Source organism: Vitis riparia, chromosome 7 (genome assembly GCF_004353265.1).
Source record: "Vitis riparia cultivar Riparia Gloire de Montpellier isolate 1030 chromosome 7, EGFV_Vit.rip_1.0, whole genome shotgun sequence".
Taxonomy (NCBI): domain Eukaryota; kingdom Viridiplantae; phylum Streptophyta; class Magnoliopsida; order Vitales; family Vitaceae; genus Vitis; species Vitis riparia.
Genome location: NC_048437.1, coordinates 12,373,745 through 12,392,405, shown reverse-complemented (window position 1 = coordinate 12,392,405; position 18,661 = coordinate 12,373,745). Strand labels below are relative to the sequence as shown.

Here is an 18,661-nt window from a genome sequence, read left to right as displayed (position 1 = left end):
AAGAGAACACAACCCGCTAGTCATCAATGAGTTCATAAGTACTATAGTCTTTGTTTTCTAAATTTTAAAATTTTTGGGAATTTATGTATGTTTCAAATTAATTCATTGATAATATATAACAACTATGATTTGTAGGACAATGTTATGCAATGATTTACTACTTAAATGTTTTCTAAAAAATTCAGGAATGTAGGTATCGATGTGTGTTCAAAATAAGGACATATTTATAATTTTTAAAATATTCTCATTATTTTAAAAATTAACTACTTATGCTCTTGTTCTTCGAATCTCAAAATTAAAAAACCATTCTCATCAATAATGGTTTGAAATCCAGAAACTTCAATCTCCTTGTCACTAAGACTACTTTTATTTTATTTTATTTTTATTATTATTATTTAAGATTGTAATATCTTTCAAGGAGATGTCCTATCCTTTGAGGGAGTGAAGGAAGATACATGTGTTTGGCTTGGGTTTAGGGGGTGTCCATTGGAATTCTCAATTCCTCAAGCTTTTAAAGATTATCATCTTGGTGTCACATTTTTTTTATGAAAAAATGTGCTCTAGGAAGTTAAAAAATCTCATATCGGAGTTTAAGACATGTCCATGAAAGGGTTATTTGGTTAAAAGGGTTGTTATAACATCTATATTTACAAAATTAACCCTTTACTTTAAAAACATTAAAAATGATCCTTGTAGGACAAAAAACCCCTTTTTCTTTTGTTTCCTTGGAATACACCATTATTACTCGTGTGAAACTCCAAGCTATTTTCTTTTGTTTTAGGATGTTTAATATCATATTTCAACCTATATCATTTGTTATCTTGAATAAACACAATTTTCTTGGAACCCATATTAATATGTCTTATTGATAGATATTAACTGTGCTAATCTATTAAAGGATGTCATCACACATTTAACTAGTTTGTTATCTCTTGTATTATATGTTGTGGTGTAATATATATAAAGAAAATGGTGATACGTACATGGAACGATTGCATAATGTTTATCAACATGAATATGAATACACATTCAAACTTTCATCTCGTCATTTTACCATTATGTCTTGTATAATTATTTTCAATAATAATCTTAATTTTGATAATTTATTTTTCATGCAGAGTGATTGTGGAATGTTCTTAATCAAATATAGAGAATAATTGATGTATGACCATCTATCTAGTTCATTAATCAATGTTCATGTAAATTGGTTTCAAGAGAAAATGACAAGACAATTGTTTTGTTTTCAAAAGTTGCTCATATAATGAGTTCATATTTGTTGAGGATTGACTCTTAATTTGAAGGAATTTTACTCTGTATTCGAAATTTAATTTTTTTAACATAGTTTAATATGGTAAAAAAATATTTTCAAACCAAGTGAATATTTTGATTAGAATATTATATATTTTGTTATTAACACTTTGTATATTGTTGATAAATACATGATCAAATTTTAGGTGAATATTTTGATTTGCAAACATTAACTTAGTAGCTCTTCATAAGTACATCTCAACTATAATTAAGGTGAAATTTTTGCAAACATTTTGATTTTGAAAACTTAGTGGGTAGTTCTTTATAAATAAAAATCATAATCAAGTCCACATAAAATTTTTAAATTGAGAATTTTAATTTAAATATGAACATAATCTAATAGTTATTTGCAAATGAAATTTAAGCAACCATAGTTTAAATTCAAATGAATATTTTTATTGATGACTTAACTTTTAAGTTTATCATAGGTTATAATTCAATTCTAGTTAAGTCTAACTAAATATTTTAATTGAAAACTGGACTTTTGTTAAGTTATTTATAAATAAAACTAAATCATAATTAAGTTCAAGTGAATAAAAACTTAACCTTAGTTAAGTTCTTCACAAATGGAGCTTAACCATAGTTAGACCTAGGTAAATATATATTTTGATTGAAAACTGAACTCCAATTAAGTCTTTATAAATTAAACTCAATCATAGTTAAATTAAGTTTGAATATTTTGATTGAAAATTGATTAATAATGTTGAAATTAACATGATTTTTCATACACGAGATTCATTGTCTACCATTATTTTAGTCTACAATAGTAAAGTAAGGTTTTTAGATTTGTTTTTTATCATGGAAGAAAAAAAATAGAAAGAATAAAAATGTGAAGAAAAAATAATCTTGATTATTAGCCTCTTTTAATTTATTTTACTAATTGGCAATGAAGAGTAAATGAGAGAAACTCAACTTTCTTTATTAGAAAAAATAAATAAAAAGAGTGAGATGAAAAGAAAAGAAACCTTTTTTTGGAGAGAAATAAAAAGTTTGAGAGCTATTTTTATTGAGGGACATTTTTATGTCTTTTGAAGGATGAGGGTTATTTTTACAAATGCGAGTATTATTTTATTTTGAGAAATTGGTTAGGAGAGAAGTAGTTCAAGTAATTAAAAAAATGAGAGAAAATAGTAAAAGATTTTAAGTATATTTTTCTCAAATAAAAATATAAAAAATAAAAAAATTTATAATTTTTTTTTCCAATTGTTTGAAAAAAAAAATGTCAGATCTTTTCTTTATTTTTTATTCCTCGAAACTTTCACCCGCACCAATCTACTAATGTGTGGTAGAACAGCAGCCACGGGGGCTCACTTCTCAGTGAATTTACATTTATTAATATTATAATACTAAAGCGAACTCGGATCCCAAAATGGGCCTTCAGTGAATTCACGATAATAATATTTATTATTAATAACAACAATAATAAAAGCGGTACTTCTTGTTTTTCATAGGCTAACTCGTCACCATATTAGGACTTAGGAGAAGTTGGAAGCGTTGAACAAAATGTGGTACATATAAAGGTGGCAGGCTACATGGATGATTTATGGCTGTCGAAGACTCAACATGTAGGGCGGAAAAGACGGGAGCAGTCAACATAAGGTCGAAAAAAGAGGTGGATATGAAAATGGTACCTCATCGCCTTTCACAAATCAACATAATGTTTTTTCATTTATCCTTTTATTTATTTTATTTTTTGTGTCTTTCTTCTGTAGTTGACCCTTCGTTTGCACTCTAGGTTTCCACCATGTCTGTTTTTTCTCTTGCTATAAAAAGGCTCTGAAATCTCCTGAAAATTTTTCATTCTCTCTGTGTATTTCTTCAGAATGGCTATCTGTATGTGATGATGAAGGTGGTCGATAAATATACCCTTTTGTTTTGTTTTATTTTATTTATTTATTTATTTATTTGTTTTATGGGTTTTGAGTTTTGAGATTTTGTTGGTAGTAGATCTGGGAATCACAGTGCATGGTATTGTCCATTTGACCTATTCTGATGTAACTTTTTATTAGTTTTCTGCATTTCGTGTGCTGTTTTTGGTTCTGTTGAAGTGCATGCCTGAGTCTACTATATCGTGTTTGTTTGCGGAGAAAATGGAGGAAAGGAAAGGAAAGGAAAAGAAAAAGGTTGTTTGATTGTATATGGGTGGTTTTCCATTGTCTGAAACCCAAGAGGAAATGAATCTTGTTGTTGAAGTGGCTACATTTATTTGGCTTGGTTGATGTGTGCTTTGCCTTGTTTTGGAAGCTAAAACGGTATAAAGCATGTTATTAAGCATTTTATTTTCATGTGTTTTACATGGCTTTCTCAGTAACCAAACGGAAGGTTAGGGTTTTCAAGGTAATATGGTGGATGAACCCTTTTTTTCTTTCTTTATTTTTGCAAACCCTTCGGATTATATTAGGTACTTGCTCATTTAGTCTTTTGGAGTAGGAACTAGTTATTATGCTTTTCAATTTGTTATACCCATGATTCAGGCCGTGTTTTCAGATTTCGGGTTCGGAAGATGTTGGGTTTGCATTTTAATAATGCCTTAGTTGCTTTCATACCATTATTTGGGTTTTGTATTTGTTTTAAAATCAATAACTGTGGAAATTTTTTTATGCTTCTGGCAGTTTCAGATGGTTGTTTTTATATTTTGGTAGTGATTCTTGCTTAGTTTTGTAATCAATGACAATAGATATTGCTTTAGGTTTTTGATGATATACCTACTTAAGAAACTTAACAGTTCAATCATAGGTTTATAAGGGGTAGATTCACCTCTTATTTCAATGTTACCATGCATGTGATACTACTTCCTTTTATATGTCAAAATTTAACTGTTGGATAATTTTTCTGTGCCCTTTTTTTGTCTTGCTTGTTGTTAGTTGCAGAGAAATAGGGAGCTAGTTAAGGTTTTTATTTTGGTTTTCCTTTATTTTTTGTGACTATTCCTCTAGTAGAAAGCTCCAAGTTCAATTTGCTAAAAGAAAGAGCTATAGCCAGGCTTCTGAAGTAGAGTGTTAAGCTTGTTGTGGTGTCCATGCATTCGGAGTGGTATCGATATGTCTTTGTTTTGATGCATGTGGTCTTGTGTTTATGTACATGTGCTGTTGCTGCTTATAAAAAAATTTAATAAACTGTGACAATTTGGTTAAATTCTTTCTTGATGTGGTCTTGTGTTTATGTACATGTGAATTTTATGTAGTTAATTTATTGCTTGATGTGGAATCTATTTATTATTTGTTTACTTATTTTTATTCTTTTGTTGTTGGTATGGATATCATTTGTAAATTTGAGTCTAGAAAGACTTTGGGTTAGTGGATGTTCTTTTGCTGCTTTTAAGATGAATAAGGGAGCTCAATCACTTTGAGGTTTCCTACTAATTTTCGAGGACTTGCTTATGCTTTTAAGATGATTTTGGGGAAGCGAGCATGGGATGGCGTTTGTTTTGCCAAAAATAAAAAATAAAAATTGCAGGCTTTTGACAGCTTATTGCATTTTGAAATTCTAAAGCATCTTTACATTATAGTCCATCACCTTGGTGAGCAAACCATGGTTATCAGAAAATTCTCAGTTTAATATATGTTTGCTACTATATTTTCTTAGCATGTTTCCTTGTTCTGCAGATGTTTAGTTCAAGCTTTGACATGCAATTGCTTGACAAAGAGAGAGAGCACACTTGTTAGCATTCATGTGAGGTAACATGACTGTGTACAGGTGTGCTTTCTCTCGCTGTCATACAATCTTCTCATCAAGGATGCCTTACATTTTTACCTTATTTCTGAGTGTTGGACCTCATACCATACAAACTAGCAGGTGATTCTTTTTTCTTTCCCTGTAGCTGTTATAAATGGGTTCTTCTAACTGGAAATATGCAGTATTTGGTGCAATAAAGAACACCATTTAAGGTTTGGTTTTCCATTGGTGGATTCAGTAAGTCGGTTTTTCAATTCTTTGTTATTCAGTCAATCATACACAATGTTCCTGTTATAGAACTTCCTGACATGCCAAAAGGCCGTACTTTTACCAAAGTTAGATTCTTGAAGTGGAATGCAGTTACCCTTCCAATTAAATGTGCTATAAAAACATATTATGATCCCAAAATAGATATGCTCCTAATTTAAGAAGAATCTTGAGCATAGATAGTTGAGAGTAAAATAAGGTCTTTGGTCATTATGGTGCGATATGGCCGACACAAAGGCTGGCAAATTATTTGAGTTGTCCTTTGCCAAAGTGTCAAAACTAATCTGTTATTTGTACATTGCTTTGAACTTTGCATTAACAGAATTCACTTGCATATCCTTGTATTAAGACATGGTTCCATATCTCCCCTTGCCAAAATTGGTATTGATCAGTTTCAGCTAAAACTTGAACTATGGTTTGTGTATATGTTGGAGATGTTAGGAGCAAGCTTGAAATATCGTGCTAGTTGTTGGCAACAATATGACACAACAATGTGAATGTGTGAAAGAAAAAAATGCATGATAACTGAGGAAACTTTAACTTGCATTTTTCAAAAAATATTGGTTGTGAGATGGGAGAGGTGGAAAGAAGGTTGCAAGGGCACGCAATTAGAAGGGGGTTTTGATGATTTCATGGTTTGGTAGGTATCAAAGGGAGACATCTTTATAGCTAAATCCTATTACTCGCCCCTATCTGTAGACTCAATGTGTTCCCTTGAGGCATTGTGTGGAACCCTTGGGTCCTCAAGGAGGGTTAGCTTTTTGGCTTGGTGTTTACACAGCAAGTGTTATATGTGTAAAGGAGAGGAGGAATCAGAAAATCATATCCACCTTCACTGTCCCAAAGCAAAGCTTATTTTTGCTCAAGGCAAGTTCCAAGGTAGATTTATATTGGATTGGTATTGTGTAATATACACAATACACTAGTTATAAAGCTTAAGAACTTTTAAAATAATAATGAAAATTTTAGAAAAATAATGACCACTGCTACCTTGCCTTCTATTGTTTTAGAAAAATCTAAGGTGAGGCCTTGATTCTCCAAGAAAACACCCCTAACTACTGCCTAGAACAATAACGTAACTGAAACTTAAGATTTAACTCTACTAACCAGGAAAATGGCTCAAAAACAAAAGATCCACTAAAGTAGTAATTAAAACAAACAAAAGACATGCTAGAAACAAACTGAAAACAAGCTGGAAGTGAACTAAAAATAGAGCAAACTAAAAACAATCACGAAGGGGATGATATTCCTAAGACTTGTTATTTTTGTTTTTTATTAATTTTTTTATTTATTTTTCTGGATTTCTTTTTCTTTTTTGTGTTTTCAGTTTGATTTTTTGTTGGTGGCAGATCTGGGAGTCAGAGTGCATGGTTTTTAATTCACCGGATTTATTTTGGTGTTAGTTTTTGTGATTTTTTTTTTTTTTTTGGGCATTTGTGTGTTGTTTTTAGTTCTATTGAAGTGCATGCTTGAGTCTACTTTACCATGTTTGGTTGTGGAGAAGATGGAGGGAAGAAAAGGAAAAGAAAGAAAAAGTTTGATTGCATATGAGTGGTTTTCATTGTTTGGAACCCAAGAGGAAATGAATCTTTTCATGGTTGAGGTGACTGCATCTATTTCGCTTAGTTGATGTTTGGTTTGCTTTTTGTGAAACTAAAATGGAATAAAGCATGTAATTTAACATTTTATTTTCATGCGTTTACTTAGTGCTCTCAGCAACCAAACAGAGGGTTAGGGTTTTCCAGGTATTATTGTAAATGACATTTTTTTTACTTATATCGAGTTTGAGGTAGGAGTTATGCTTTCAATTTGTCATGCTGATGATTCAGGCCAGGTTTTCAGATTTCATGCGTGGAAGATGTTGGGTTCGATGCCAGTGGCATTTTTGGTGAGTAAATGTTCTTGTTTTACATTTTTAATGAGAGTGATGGACAAACTTGCAGTTTAATATTTGGACTGTGTATTTGTTTAAAAATCTACAACTGCAGATTGAAGCTTCTGGCATGTTTCAGATGGTTGTTTTAATCTTTTGGTAGTGATTCTTGCTAGATTTGAGGTTTCATGGTTCAGAGATCTATCTTTTTTCTTGCTTGTTTTTGAAATCAATGATAATATATATCCGATTTAGGTTATTTACCTTGGAATTCTGTCAATTCAATGATAAACCAAGGTATGAAGCTTAACAGTCCAATCAATGATATATCCTCATAGTCACTCTTATCATGCGTATTAAGGTTGGTATGTTCTTTTTCCTTCATCCTTTTGTTGTTATTTCCCTTAGTAGAAAAGATGAATTTCAATTTTCTAAAAGAGAAAGCTAAAGATAGGCTTCTGAAGTCTAGTGTTAAGCTTATTGTGCTGTCCATATCTTCAGAGTAGTATCTGTCTCTATTTTCAAGTGTTTGATCTTGTATTTTTAAAGGTGCTGTTGCTGCTTAGAAAAAAATTTATAAACAGTGACAATTTTGTTAAACTCTTTCTTTGCTATACCTGTCTAATTTATTGATGTGCAATCTATCTATTATTTGAAATTTCATGCTGGAAAGATCTGGGTGTACTTCTTATGTAATTGGATTTTACTGATTGTGCATTTGTTTTCTTATTTTTATTCTTTTTGTTGTTGATACAGATATTATTTTTCAATTTTAGTCTAGAGAGACTTCGGCTTTTAATATGAAAAAGGGAGCTCAATCACTTTGAGGTTAAAGCTGTTCCTACTAATTTTTGGGGATTTTCAGGAAGGAAGCATGGAATGGTGTTTGTTTTGCTGAAAACAATTTTGCAGGCTTTGGACAGCTTATTGCATTTTGAGGTTCTAAAGCATCTTTATGTTATAGTCCATCACCCTGGTGAGCAAACCATGGTTATCAGAAAATTTTCACTTTAATATTTGTTTGCTACCATATTTCTTAGTGTGTTTCCTTGTTCTGCAGATGTTTAATTCAACTTTGACATGTAATTGCTTGACAACCAGAGAGAGCATGCTTGTCAGCATTCATGTGAGGAACTTGACTGTTTACAGGCGTGCTCTCTGTCGCTATCATACAATCTTCACATCAAGGATGGCTTACATTTTGACCTTGTTCTTTAGTTGTACCTCATAGCATACAAACTAGCAGGTGATTCTTTTTTCTTTCCTGAAGCTGTAATAAATGGGTTCTTTTTCTAACTGGAAATATGCAGTTTTTTGGTGCAACAAAGAACATAATTTAAGGTACAGTTTTCTGTTAGTGGATTCAGTAATTCGGTTTTTCAATTCTGTGTTGTTCAGTCAACCATACACTAGGTTCCTGTTCTAGAACTTCCTGATGTGCCAAAATGTCGGTCCTTTTGCTGAAGGTAGATTCTTGAAGCGGAATGCAGTCCCCCTTCCATTTTTCTTGTTCATAATTACATAACACCTTTGGAGATGTCAGGAAGTACTGAAATTTAGTGTAACCAATTAAATGTGTCATAAAAACATATCATGGCTACAAAATAAATATGCTCCTAATTTATGGAGAATCTTGAGCGTAGATAGTTGACATTAAAATAAGGTGTTTGGTCTTTATGGTTCAATATGGCTGACTCAAAGGCTGGCAAATTATTTGAGTTGTCCTTTGCCAAAGGCTCAAAATTGATCTGTCATTTTTACATTGCTTTGAACTTTGCATTAAGAGAATTCACTCGCATATCCTTCTATTGCTATATGGTTCCAGATCTCCCCTTGCCAAAATTGGTGATGATCAGTTTCAGCTAAAACTTGAACTATGGTCTGTCCATATGTTGGAGATATTAGGAACAAGCTTGAAATATTATACTAGTTGTTGGCAACAATGTGAATATGTGCAAGAAAAAATGCATGATGATCGAGGAAACTTTAACCTTCACTTTTCACAGAATAATGATTAGGAGTTGAGGGAGATGGAAGCTTTAATTTATTTCAGAAGGTTGCAATGGCACATGATTAGAAGCGGTTTTGAGAATGTTAAGGTTTGGCCGATGCCAAAGGGAGTCATCATTACAGTTAAATCCTATTATTCATCCCTAGCAATCTGCAGACTACTCCATGTGTTCCCTTCAAGCATTGTGTGGAACCCTTGGGTCTTGTTGAGGATTGACTTTTTTTTCTTGGGAAGCTTTGTTAGGAAGAATTCTACCTCTGGATAAGCTAAAAATGGGGGGTTGGTATTTATGGAGCAGGTGTTGTTTTTTAAAGGAGAGAAGGAATCAACAAATCATATCATCCTTCATTGCCCTAAAGTAGCAATGCTTTAGTAGCTTATTTTTGCTCTATTTGGTGTTTAGTGGGTGCAACAACCTTCAATCAATGGTTCCCTTCTTAGTTGGTATGGAGATTTTGTAGGGAAGAAAAGGAATTGTGGAGAGAAACTTCTTTGTGCTTATTTTGGGCCCTTTGGAAGTAGTGAAATTAGAGAGCTTTTGATGATTCTGAAATGGCAGGCCAAGTAATTATGCAATCCTTTATGTACATGTTCTTGGATTGGGTTAGAGAGCATTTAAGTTTTATCTCATTGTCATTATTTGATTTTGTTTGTCTAGTTTGTAATTAAGGCGAGAGTGTTATTTTTTGTGTATCCCCTCTTTACAGTGCATTTAGGTTTTAGCTTATTGTCATTATTTGATTTTATTGTTTGGGTGGTTTGTAAGTGAGGCGAGGGTGTTTTTTGTGCATACCTCTTCTCTTTTGGCCTTTAGTACCTTGTATACATAATGTACACTTTTGTGTACCCTACATTAGGCACTTCTAATACAATTGATTTACCTATTAAAAAAAAAAAAGAATAAGGGGTTTCATATTTCATAGACATACAAAGAAGTTTGATAGAGTTTTGAGTTGTCATTAGAAACATCCATAGCTTAGGAAATAAAACATGAAACCTTATTGGTCAAAAGTGGATTTGCAAATTCAAAATAAAAATATGAGTTTAAGCCTACAAAAAGATGATCAAAACATGGTATTGAATGGTAAATTGAGATTGAACATTTGTTTGTGTGTATTTTCTATTGAAGGTACTTATTCTAGCTTTATTGAGTTGTCCCTGAATTGAGTATGTGAAGCAAAATTGTTGGCGATAGTCTAGAACAATATGATTGGAAAAACTTTTGAGTTCAATTCCTTCCATTGTCATAAAGGGTGGAAAGATTTGAAACAACTTACTTTGAGCTAAACATTTAAGAACAAGTAGATGATTGAACTATAATGTGGAGGATTCACTATAATTATTCCTTTAATTTGGCTAGCATAGGTGTATATTTATCCTTAGGAATTATGAATTCTTGGAAAGCAAAATTTAGTGGTTCATGATCCTAATGGCTAGAATTTAGTGAAAACTTTGAAATGAGAGAAAAGACTTGATCAAGTAAATAGAAATGTCTAAATTATATTTAGTTGACTAAAAGTTGTAAAGTTTTGGAAGTTTTGACAAAGAAAGCAAAAATTTGAGGATGGGTTGAACTAACTTTCTAGTTAAAAGTTTGCCAAAAACTTTCAGGGGACATGACTCCATATTTGTCGTGGCAGATCATTTCTCTAAAATGGTGCACTTTATCCCATGTTCAAAGACTTTGGATGTTGTCCATGTTGCTAAACTGTTCTTCAAAAAAGATTGTCCGACTTCATGGTTTGCCCAAGATTATTGTTTTTGATCGGGATGCAAAGTTTATGAGTTATTTTTGGAGAAGCTTATGGAAAATGCTAAACACAAAGCTGAAATTTTCTTCAACTTTTCAACCTCAAATTGACGGCCAAATGGAAGTTGTTAACCAAAGTTTAAGTGATCTGCTTTGTTACCTAGTTGGAGAACATGTTACTAGTTGGGATCATATTCTTCCTATGGCTGAGTTTGCATACAACAGTTCAGTAAATAGGTCTACAAGTCGCAACCCCTTTAAGATCATGATTGGCTTGCTTCTTAGGAAGCCTATTGATTTAGTTCCATTATCAATAGAAGCATGGCCAAGTGTTGAAGCTAATGCTTTTAGTAAGCATATACATGATTTACATGCCGATGTTCGAAGGAAGATTGCTCTTAGCAATGAGAATTACAAGGCACATGCTGATTTGAAAAGAAAGTTTGTTGATTTTAAGGAAGAAGATATGGTTATGGTAAGGATAAGGCCTAAACGATATCCTAAAGGTACATACAAGAAACTTCACTCAAAGAATGCTGGTCCATACAGAGTGCTCAAGAAAATTAACTCAAATGCTTATGTTCTTGATTTTCCAGAAAATATGGGTATTAGTAATATCTTCAACATTGAGGATCTCACTCTATGTTCTGATCCTGAAGATGTTATAACTAATGGTGGCCCCAATGCCCCCTTACCACCAGCTCCTCATTTAAAGGAGGAAATTGAAGATGTTATTGATCACCAAATTGTTTCAACTAGAGGGGAGCTATCATAAGTATCTTGTCAAATGGAAAGGAAGACCACTTTCAAATTGCACATGGATCACAGATGGGGAATTTCAACACTTGAATCAAAAGCTTTATGAGAGATTTCATGCCTTCAACTTATGAGGGTCGAGTTTTTCTAGGCCGAGGAGAGTTGATGGAGACAAGTGGCAACCACTTTTAAAAGTTTATCAGTTGCACAAAGGAGTGGGCTTCAAGGCCCAAAATTTAATTTGGCACTCTTTGGATGATAATGAGCTTAGTTGGGATCTTATATAAGTCAATATGGGTTCCGCCTAGAAAGTACTTTTAGAAATTAAGTTATGGGCCTAGTCAATGGTTATAAGTTGCCATTTTCAGTCATTATTATTGCCATTTTCCAATAGTCTTTAATGTGGCCAGTAGTCAATCTATGGTTGTCATTTTCAAGTTGCATTATTCATATGTCTAGTTCCAAGGAGTTATAAGTCCCTAGAAAAGTCTTAAATAGTAGTTAATTAGTCTTTGGAAATGAATCAATGAAGGAATGAATTTTCAGCAGCCATTTTTTTTCCTTTGTGTGATGCAAGGAGTACTTGAGTGTGAAGCCTAAGGTTTCTAGGAGTGATTCCTAAGGTCCTTTCAATTATACTCTCCTTGCATTTTATTTTTCGTACTACATCAATATATTCTCAATTTATATAAGATAAATTTTTCTAAATAGTTTGACTTCTCTCTCTATCCTATGAAATTAAAATTTCCTATGCTAGTCAGGTGTTAACCCCTTGACACGATGCATGAGGCACCAAGGCCTCATGGGGCAACACCTTAACCCCATGAGGGATCTGTGACAACAAAGTGGCATAAGGGCATAATGCCTAATGCAAAGAGACAGGTTTGTGAGCCATGAACATAATGTCATGGCACCTTGCTACATCGAGAATAGGGCTTGGGCAAGGCATAACAATGTAGCAGCAATAATTCCAATTCAGATAGGATGCTTGACCCTTAGCACAAGTGCCCAATGACTTGTGCATAGAAACAAAGGCATTGGTGCATTGTCATGACACGTTACTACACCAAGAAGAGGGTTTGGGCAATACAAGGAGCCATAGCAACAACAAGGTGGATTTGGATGTGATTTGTTGCCTCGACATGGACGTGATCTAGACATGCAAGCCAATAGAGGGCTTAACATGCATACACACCACATTGGGATGCAAGTAGAGCAACTTGAAGTGTCAAACTCAAAGTGGGATTGAAATTTTAGTTTGAGTAGGACTTCAAATACTTATTAAAATTGTAGTCTAAGTAGGACTAGGACTACTTGTCCCTAGTACAAGGAGGAGTGGTGGTGGTAGTAGAACTATGATCATGTATTCCTAGTCAAATAGGGAGTGGGTGGTTCCACACCTATAAGAAGGGGATGGGAGAGCCTCTTAGGATATAGGAGCGGAAGCGTGAACTTACTAGTGCTATTATGGGAATCTTGCTAAACAATGTCTTATATTATTATTCAGTGAGGAAATAAAATACAAATTAGGGTTGAAGCCCCGTAATCTTTTATGTGCTTTTGTGGGTTGTTCCTTGTTGCCATCTCGTGTGAGAAGTGCAAGTTAGCTTAGAGGGCTTCTAAGCTCCTCATAGATGCGAAAAGTTGTGTGAGAATTTTGTGCCCGTGACCATTGATATCAAAGTCCAACAAGCAAATGGGTGGGGGAAGCAGTATAGGGACTCGAGAGAAAAGATGCTATGATTAGAAGAATTGTTAGGAGAATTGTAAGGTGATAAGGGCATTATCTCCCTAAAGGAAAACCACACTGAGGAAGAAATCCTAGTATAACGGAATTTGTTAAGAGTCCCACGACCAATTCATTGAGAACAAGGTGGCAGGTTTGAAGGCAAAAGTGAAAGCCTTACTAGATGACTTCTTGACCATTATCCAACCTATAGTGATCCTTCATAAGATCGTGTTGCAAGAACCTCACTCCAGTTTGGAAGCCTCTCCCCAGTTTGCTGTAGGTAAAATGATATAATTAAGACCTCTTAAGGTTAGCGAACCACTAGTGAAGGTTCATAGGACTTTTTGAAGAAGGATGCTCGTTAAGATTGGGACATAAAGTGCCAAAAAGATTTTGAGAAACTAAAAGTGGTGATTAGGACCGATCTGGTACTACATTTTCCAGACTTGGACCTCCCCTTTGATGTTCTCACATATGCATTTGTGAGGGCCTTAGGAAGGGTCTTGGTCTTGGTGTAAGAAAGGCACTCAGTAGCCTTTGAAAATAGGAAGCTCAATGAGGCAGAGCAAAGGTACTCCACTCATGAGAAGGAAATGATTGTAGTTATCCATTGCTTGTAATAATGGAAACATTATTTTAGGGAGTATATTTACTATAGTCACAAACATCATGGCTAACACCTTCTTCAAGACCTAGAAGAAGTTGAGCTTGAAGTAGGCTAGATGGTAAGAGTTCTTGGTCGACTTTAAATTCAAATGGATGTATTGACCAAGAAGACATGATGTAGTTGAGGATGCCTTAAGCTGGAAGGAAGTAACAAAGTATGTGATGACACCATCACATGTGATCTCTAACTTCAATGATAGGATCAAGTAGGCAACCAAGCTTGATCCGACCTATGAGAAAATAAGGCAACAAGTTAGAGATGGTTCCACTAGAAAATATTGGTTAGACGATGACCTCTTGGTGGATAAAGGAGGCAGACTATGCATACCAGGAAACAACTTGGGGAAGAAGCTATTAAAAGAGACCTATGATGAGAAATGGATAGGATATCTTAGTGAAGAACAAACTTTGGCATTACTATCTAGTTCCTATTATTGGCTAAAGATGGGAGATGATGGCTAAGTGTATATAAGGTCTTGTTTGGTATGCTAGTTAGACAAGACAAAAAAAAACAAAAAAATAGGGTTATTGCAACCTCTACCCATCCTAAAGAGGCCTTGAGAAAATATGTTCAATGAACTTCATTGATGGCTTTTCAAAAGTGGAAGAATTCAAATATATCTTCATGATAGTAAATAGATTCTCAGATACATTGTTTTCATACTTACACCACATGCTTGCCCCACGAAGGAGGCAGCTAGGTTGTTCTTTAGCCATGTGGTCAAGTATTTCAGATTGCCTAAAGATATTGTTAGTGATCGTGATGCATGATTCGTTGGACTCTTCTAGATTGAACTATTCAAACTCCTAGGTTCAAAGTTGAAATTCCCTATAACAAATTATTCACAAACAGATAAGCAAACAAAGGGTATCAACACTTTGTTAAAAGAGTACCTAAGACACTAGGTTTCTACAATATAGAAGAATTGAGTTGATTTGGTAAATGTAGCTCAATTGTCCTAAAACTTGCAGAAGAGTTCGACAATAGGGAAAAGTCCCTTAGAAATGGCCAAAGGGTAGCAACCAATATATCATGCCCTTAGAGGTGGCCAAGCAGAAGTCTGGAGGTGCTTGTCCAATAAGTTATAGATATATATGGTCCGGACAAGAAATGCTTGATGAAGCTCATAAGAGCTTAAAGAAGGTAGCGAGAAGGATGAAAAAGTATACAAACTACGGTAGAAGACCCTTGGAATTTTAGATCAGGGACAAGGTCCTTCTAAAATTAATGCCTCAGATTTGGAAGAAAATCAACATCAAGACTGCATAGAGGGGTTTGATCCCTAAGTATGATAGACCCTTTGAAGTAATGCAAATGGTGGGTTAAGTAGCTTAAGCTACCAAACAAGCTAAAGATACATCCTATAATACACGTGAGTTTCTTGAAGCCTTACCATGAGGATTTGATTCTAGGAAAGATATAGGCAGACTATGCTCTACCTGTGATCAGAAGGTGGTTTAATTGCAAGGCTGAGAGGATATTGGATCATCAAACGATGGGGATGAGAAAGAAAAATTGTAGAACTGATTTTCTGGTTTAGTGGAAGGGCAGTCCTAAATCAAAATCCAATTAGGAGCGGGATGTTACGTAATGGCAATTTGAGGAGGCAATCTAGGCCTACCTACAATCTAAGTCGACAGGGCATCAACTACATCAGGTGGGGGTGGTTTGTTAGCCCCTTGACACAATGGTTATGGCACCAAGGCCTCATGAGGTAGCACATTGGTTGCATGAGTTACCTATCACAACGACAAGGTGGCATAAGGGCTCAATTCCTTGTGCAAAGAGGCAATTTTGTGAGCCATGGACGCAATGTCATGACACATTGTTGCATCAAGAAGAAGGCTTAAGCAAGGAATAACGATGCAATAGCAATGATGCTGACTTAGATATGATGCTTAACGCTTGGCACAAGGGCGCAATGCCTTGTGCATGAAAAAGAGTCATTGGTGTAATGCTATGACACATTGCTGCACCAAGGAGAGGGCTTGGGCAAGGCACGGATCCATAGCAACAACAAGACGAATGCATGTTCATGTTGCCTTGGCATGGATGCGATCTAGATGTGAAAGCCAAGAGAGGGCTTGACATGCACATGAGCCACATTGGGATGCAAGCAGCAGCAACATGAAGAGTCGGACTTGAAGTGGGACTGCAATTTGAGTTTGAGTAGGAATTCAAATTCTTCTTGTAATTGTAGTCTAAGTAGAACTAGGATTGCTTGTCCCTAGTCCAAAGAGGAGTGGTTGGCGCCACAGCCTATGAGTAAGAGTTTGAGTAGAACTAGGAATCTGTACTCCTAGTCAAGTAGGGAACAGGTGGTGCCATACCTATAAGAAGGGGACAGGAGAGTCTCTTAGGATGCAGGCGAGGAAGTATGAACTCATTAGTGCTATTGTAGGAGTCTTGCTAAACAATGTCTTGTGTTATTATTCACACAAGAAATAAAATACAAGTTGGGATTGGAGCCCTCTAATCTTGTGTGTGCTTTTGTGGGTTGTTCCTTATTGACATCTCATATGGGAAGTGCAGGTTGGCTTAGAGGGCTTCTAAGCACCGCAGGGATGCAAAAGGTCGTGTGGGAATTTCATGCCCGTGACGTTAGAAGTCATACAGGTTGTACAAACTATCCAAAGAATAAGGAAGCAACAGAATCAGTTGGACAGGATGCAGGAAGGATTGGAAAGAAAATATTTTTGGGAAAACATTGTTGAACCTCGACTCTCACCTTAGCAGAACAGACCTTGACACTCTCTTTGAACCTGAGTAGTATCTTATTCAATTCCTAAGACTAAATGTGGCTTATTTGGAGTCTTTCATGGCTGTTAAAAGTCTAACTCTGCACCTTAAAACCAAGAAGTATTGTGCACATTGTATGTGAGAAAGGAATGTAGAACCCTTCGGTGTTCAAGAACTGTCCCTTACTCCTTGTACAGCCCTACTCAGCTTCATTTTATAAGATAATAGAAGTTGCTCATAAGTTAACTAGGACTATGCTTATCAATGAGGTTAGAAAAATCTAAGGTGAGGCCTTGATTGTCCCTCAAGAGACCCTAAGTACTGCCTAGAACAATAATCTAGCTGAATATTAACTCTACTAACAAACTGGAAAATGACTCAAACACAAAAGATCCACTAAATTAGCAATAAAACAAACAAAAGATACACAAGAACAAACTGAAAACAATCATGAAGGTGATGATATTCTTAATTCTTCTTATCTTTGGTGTTGTTTTTCTTTTCTTTTTTATGTTTTCAGTTTGAATTTTGTTGGTGGTAGATCTGGGAGTCAGAGTGCATAGTTGTGAATTCCCCAGATTTACATAGTTGTGATTTGTTCTGTTGAAGTGCATGCCTGAGTCTACTTAGTTGTATTTGGTTGCAGAGAAAAATGGAGGAAAGGAAAAGGAAAAAAGAATCTGATTATTTATGAGTGGTTTTTCATGGTTTGGAACCTGGGAGGAGATGAATCATATATCCTTTCATAGGTGAGGTGACTACATCTATTTCACTTAGTTGATGTTTGGTTTGCTTTATGTGAAACTAAAACGGAGTAAAACATGAGGTTTAGCAACCAGACAGAGGGTTAGAGTTTTCTAGGTATTATGGTAAATGACATTTTCTTATCACATATTCCTTATTATGGTATTATGCTTTGTAATTTGTCATGCTGATGATTCAGGCCGTGTTTTCAGATTTCACGCTTGGAAGATGTTGAGTTTGCTCCCAGTGGCATTTTTGGTGAATGAATATCCTAGGTGCACATTTTTAATGAGAGTGATGGAAAAACTTGCAGTTTAATATCTTTGTTGCTTTTATACCAATATTTGGGTTGTGTATTTGTTTAAAAATCCACAAATGTAGAAAATTTTATTGAAGCCTCTGGCATGTTTCAGATGGTTGTTTTAATCTTTTGGTAGTGGTTCTTGCTAGATTTGAGGTTTCATGGTTCAGAGATCTATCTTCTGTCTTGCTTGTTTTTGAAATCAATGATAATATATATCCGATTTAAGTTTTTTACCTTCGAATTCTTTCTATACTTTGACAAACCAACGTATGAAGCTTAACTGTTCAATCATATGCTTATTTGGGAAAGATTCATCTCATAGTTCAGTCTTACCAGCATATTAAGGTTAAGGTTTGTATGTTCTTTTTCTTCATTTTTTTTTCCCTCTAGTAGAAAAGTTGAAGTTCGATTTTCCAAAAGAGAGAGCTAAAACAAGGCTTCTGAAATTTAGTGTTAAGCCCATTGTGCTGTCCATGCATTTGGAGTGGTATCATTTTGTAAGTGTGCTGTTGCTTCTTAGAAAAAAAAATTGCAAACAGTGACGATTTGGTTAAACTCTTTATTGATGAGCAATCTGTTTATTATTTGGAATTTCTTGCTGGAAAAATCTGGGTGTCATTGGGCTTTACTGATTGTCTACATTTGTTCAGTACTTATTTTTATTCTTTTGTTGTTGATACAGATATGATTTGTGAATTTGAGTCTAGAAAGACTTTGGGTTTGTGGATGTTCTTTTTTACAGGATTAGAAATATTTCATAATGCTTAGAAGCATTTTCCGACATATATTAGGTATTTGGAAAAAATTTGATAATCACTTGAAGTAATTCTTAAGTAAA

General features: G+C 34.6%; 1 long non-coding RNA gene across 1 annotated transcript; it reads left to right on the top strand.

The window, feature by feature from the left end:
- Nucleotides 1–7,863: 7,863 nt before the first annotated feature.
- On the top strand, nucleotides 7,864–17,989 carry LOC117918003. The gene is made up of 4 exons (XR_004651819.1): nucleotides 7,864–8,099; nucleotides 8,184–8,369; nucleotides 17,422–17,524; nucleotides 17,732–17,989. It is a non-coding gene; the product is annotated as an uncharacterized LOC117918003 (long non-coding RNA).
- Nucleotides 17,990–18,661: the final 672 nt, after the last annotated feature.